We start from the raw sequence: 5,130 nt of genomic DNA, 5'->3' as shown, positions 1-5,130 counted from the left end.
GCATTGTGATACATTCCACCGACACTCTTAGACGCAAAATAAAATGACAAAGTGTCACCAAGAAGTTTACTGATCTTCACTGTAAGTCTAGAGCAGCAATTCAAATATGTAAGGATTCATTTCATTGCATTTGAGAGGATGAGTGCACGGAAACCTTCCAATTCCTCTCTGGACTCTGTTGCATCTGTTTCTGTGAGTCATGGTGAGTCATGTAAAGCCGTCGTACTTATTGAGGGAGGAGGAAGAGGAGATGAGGTGTTGTGGAAAATGACTATTTGAGGCTAGACAGCTGAAAAAGGGGAGCTGGCTTTGGAAATCACAACTGGAAACACGAGACTTCAGTCTAGACGTTGGCAAAATGCTGCACAGCTCTTTTTCCATATCTCTCAACTCTCTCTTTCTATTTTTATGTCTGCCGAACTATTTCTGTCACACTTATTTTATACCTTTTCTCTCCGTCTTCATCACCAGGACGACTAAAGGTGATTGCGTTGGCATCAGCGGTGGGCGTGTCTGCTGGGCTCATCACTCTGACAGTGGCCATTATGATTAGGTGACATTGCACACCTTGGACTAAAAGTACTTGTATTCAAAGATACTGTATTTCACGATAGTGTGTGACAATTTTTTCCCTGAACATTAGCAAAGCTACCTAAACTAAAACATACACTGAAAAAAGAATGGAGGGACAGTTACTTGAAAATGTATGTTCATTTACATTTCAATATTTGTTGTTAGTTGCAAATTTGGAGTTAAAAGACAGTGATGGAGAAGTTTTTGTTCCGATACTCAAGTAGATTTTTTTTTCTGGTGTCTGTACTCTACATGAGTATTTTTTGATGACTTTTTACTTTCGCTCCCGACTGAGGAAAACTGTTTTGTTTTTTTTTAATCTTCCTAATTTTTGTCAAACTAGTTTTGTTACTTCTTTCAACCTCAGTGGATGATGATACAATGTAAAAAAAAAGATGGAAAGAGAGAGAGAGAGAGAGAGAGAGAGAGAGAGAGAGAGAGCTACTCAATCCCAGTTGAGAGCCTGATTTGGGCCTAAACTACAGTACATTTCAGAGTCTGTTATTACTTAATTATTACTTAAGCTCAGTTTTGACCCAGTTCTGTACTGCTAGTTTTACCAGAGCCTTTTTTACACACGTATTTGTGCCTCTGCTAAAGTACAGAGTGAGCACGTTTGTCGTTTTCTCTTCACACATAGATGTATAATGAACTGCGGTGCCATTGGGCAAATGATAAGTAAAGATTCAAGCCTTCAATTCTAACATACTGTTGAGTCTCGAACGATACTGTGGAATTAGTTTCAAAACTTAAATTGTTTGCATTTTGGAAGAGGTTGACCTTCAATCTGTTATCTACTCAAATATTGGTATCATAGGTACTGTATCTGGATCTTCGTGGGGGATGCGATTTTGTCATCTTTTGTTTATTGTCCACAGTAAGAACATGCACACAGTTGACATGGAGTCAGTCGGAGCAGCAACCAAGGTCTGACCTTTTGGATACAATTTCAGATAAATCGTACACTCAAAAACCTTTTTACATCATAATTACATCAGTGGAGTTTTGAATAGTATACCTTGACATTCATCATCATTCTTATACCAGATTTGGTGTGTTTCAGCGGCCCTCAGTGACAACTGACACCATTTTCTATGAGGTGACCCAACCAACAGTGCCAGTGAGAGAAACCTTAATGGCTGACATACCAGTAGGCGGAACTAAATATCCTAAAATCTTGGTAGGATAGAAGGGGCATTAACACACACACACACACACACACACACACACACACACACACACACACACACACACACACACACACACACACTCTCTCTTTTGTGCAGGAGGAACCTGAAGACTTGAGCGACAGCTCCCATCCCGCAATTGTTCCTCTGAAGGATGCTCCTCCAACTACAGGAGCTGAAACACACAACCCTGCCTCCAAATACATTACAGTGCATTACTCCAGACTGTCGAGGTATTAGCTCAACGAGCTTTCTATGATATGCTCCTCACATCTTTTCGATTTTTTTTTTTTGCTGTCTTTCTTGCTCATTCATTAGTCAATTGAAGCACATGACTCCCACCCAAAGTGTTGACAGCAGAACTGTAGACACGTTTATATAACGACAGCATCCTCTCATTGTGCTGTGCTTTCTTTATTCTTCTGTTGTTGAAAGGCAAAAGTGCAGTCTGCGGTAATGATGATGCGATTCAGATGTGCTAGTGAGCTCATATGGTTGCTTTTTTTTTTTTTTTTGCTGCTGATGTTGATTCAGGGGCGAGCAGGTCCGGTTCCAAAACCTGCCACTTGGGGGCGACAGGAAACCAAAGGAATCCGCTTAAGTTGTTCACAGTCTGCGTCCTGCAGTTCTCACCACTGACAGGAGAAGTCAGTTGAGGTCTGACGTCCATTTTTGCGTCAACGTAAGTGCATAGAGGTTAAGGCAGTTTCGTTGACACTCACGGCCACAACATTGGGTTCACCTACACGTTATTTGTTCACAGATAAGTGTCAAAGATTGACAAAGACACATGCAGGCTAATGTCGGTCATTATCGTGGTAACATCATCGTTGTAAGGGCAGTCGTTTTCTTTGTCTTTTTACTTTATTGATTCTAGTTAACATGTCTGCTTTAGAGTTTGGAGGTTTGAGTTGGTTTCTCAGCTCAGGCCTTCCTGTGTCGGGTTTGCATGTTCTTCCCGTGCTTCCGTGGGCTTTTCTCCAGGCACTCCGACTTGCTCCCACATTCAAATCCCACAATATGCATGATCGGTTCACTCAAATTGTTCATAGGTGTGAATGTGAGTGTGAATGTTTGTTTGTTTTTTTATTTGATTAGATCTCAGGTCGTGGTAATCTACAATGGTTAAATTGAGGCAGCTGGACTCAGTTTGTTTGTTGAAGACCTTCGCCTTTAATCCAAAAGTCTTCTTAAATTTTAATTGTCTAAATGTGGAGTCCATTTTCAGTATGTCACTGGTGGGTGGGTGTCCCTGGGGTGCTCACAATAGCGTTGTTGTTATTGTTGCTGATGCTGCTGCCAGGCATGGCTGGTGAACCACCGGGTGACATGCAGGATCGTTCACCGGCCTGATGACAAAACGGCTGATTCGTACCCACTCTTCCCTACTGGCTACCCTCTTAGAATGACACAATGTAATAACATAGTTGTAAGCAGAAAGTGTTCTTAGGTTTGTTACCTATGCTGGTTCAACTCAAAGGACAAATTTCTGAGAAGCAAACTCTTGCACTGGAATTTAGTGAGGGGTGAAATGACCTCTACTTTGGAGGAAACAAGCAACCGCCTACACAAACACATGGCTCAACAGCAGATATTTCGGGTCCAGAGCCAGCAGGTCATTTGCATCTTATAAAGACAGGCGTTCCTTTGAGGACAATTATGTCCACATACCGGAAAGGGAAGCCCACTGGTTTCAAAGAGCTGTACAAGACGCGATCTATGACTATGTTTACATATCGTGAGTAACCCTTTCAAAAAGTATTGGCAATATTTGGGTTTTGAAAAAAAAATATGCTCATCTCCGGGTTTAAAAAAAAAAAAAACTCAAATTAGACCCTTATTTTTCCACACCCGGGGTACAAACCCGCGGGCGTCAATAGGCAGACTCCACACTTTAACCTTAGAGCCCCAGTCGCGGCGGTTTGTGTGTGACACCACCCCGTGACGGCTGACAGGGGGTGTTGTTAACATATCTTTACAATCATAACGATTATAATCCATTCAATTAATTGATTTGTAGAATGATTCTGAGGGATTGTCCCACGATGTCATATATATCAAAGAAATCCAATGACATACACCACACACATCCACAGAGCGCCCAATCTGTCTGGCTGCAGCTTCATCAAATACACCAAAAATTGCATGAAACCACCTGCACCTTTGAGTTAGACTTCCTTTTTGTGAGTCTAAAATGTTGTCTACTTTTTGTAACCAAATTTTCATAAATGCCGGCAAGCGCAGCAGGAATAGCCAGTGAGGTGTTGCGTCCAAAATGATCAAATTACTAAATTCACAAACACGATGAACTATACCATTGCCCCGGCATAAAAAAGTTGATGATGCACCCATTTCTACACTGAGCGCAGATTTCTTTCTGTTACCATATTGTCGGATGACTTGGGGGCGAGAGGCAATTTAGTGCGCCAGAATACCCACATAGCCCCAAACATGGTAAACTAGACTTGCGCTGGCACAATTTTTTTTTTTTTTCCATTGAGTGCACGGGCGCCAGGCTACCAAAACAGGGCCCCAATGTGTGAGTTCTGAACATGATCACACATGCTGATTCATCAGATGTTTATTTGTCACTGTCGCTTTAAACCAAACACTTATTTGTGGTTCTGCTGTTAACAAACTGAGTTCATGTTCTTATCGATGCAACATAAAACATCCATCCATTTTCTCAATCGCTTGATCCTCACAAGGGTCGCGGGGGGTGCTGGAGCCTATCCCAGCCGTCTTCGGGCAGTAGGAAGCTGACAGCCCTGAACTGGTTGCCAGCCAATCGCAGGGCACCCATAGACGAACAATCATTCACGCTCACACTCACCCCTAGTGACAATTTTGAGCATTCAATCCACCTGCCATGCATGTTTTTTGGAATGTGAGAGGAAACCGGAGTACTCAGAGAAAACCCAGGCAGGCCGATGGGAGAACATGCAAACTCCCCACAGGAAGGTCAGAGCCGAAATCGAACCCGGTACCTCTGCACTGTGACTTCGATGCACTAAGCACTCGGGTGCCGCAACACAAAACAAGTCATCCTAAATTATCTATGGTCGGAAAACAACAACTTTGCACGATGCAAATTGAGCCTGCTGCTGCATTTTAGAGTGGAACACTTCAATATGCATATAACGACTGAGTGCTTTATTATGAACGAGGCTGCATTTACTCATAAAGTCAACTTAATCGAAGCTATTACATTTGTTCTTTGTTTTACTACCACTGTACCGATGAGCTTACACACACTATGCATGTACATACAATAGAAAACTCTCTCTCTCTCTCACACACACACACACACACACACACACACACACACACACACACACACACACACACGGATATACAACATATTTATGAC

The 5,130-nt window shown here is 42.3% G+C and overlaps 1 long non-coding RNA gene across 1 annotated transcript; it reads left to right on the top strand.

The window, feature by feature from the left end:
* The first annotated feature begins 208 nt into the window (after positions 1 to 208).
* LOC109529652 (uncharacterized) lies at positions 209 to 3,538 on the top strand. Its single transcript, XR_002170871.1, has 5 exons — positions 209 to 553; positions 1,452 to 1,500; positions 1,637 to 1,723; positions 1,860 to 1,993; positions 2,295 to 3,538. It is a non-coding gene; the product is annotated as an uncharacterized LOC109529652 (long non-coding RNA).
* The last annotated feature ends 1,592 nt before the right edge of the window (positions 3,539 to 5,130 follow it).

The sequence above is a fragment of the Hippocampus comes genome, unplaced genomic scaffold (assembly GCF_001891065.2).
Source record: "Hippocampus comes isolate QL1 unplaced genomic scaffold, H_comes_QL1_v1.1 scaffold94, whole genome shotgun sequence".
In the NCBI taxonomy this organism is placed as follows: Eukaryota; Metazoa; Chordata; class Actinopteri; order Syngnathiformes; family Syngnathidae; genus Hippocampus; species Hippocampus comes.
This window is presented reverse-complemented; position numbering and strand designations above follow the sequence as displayed.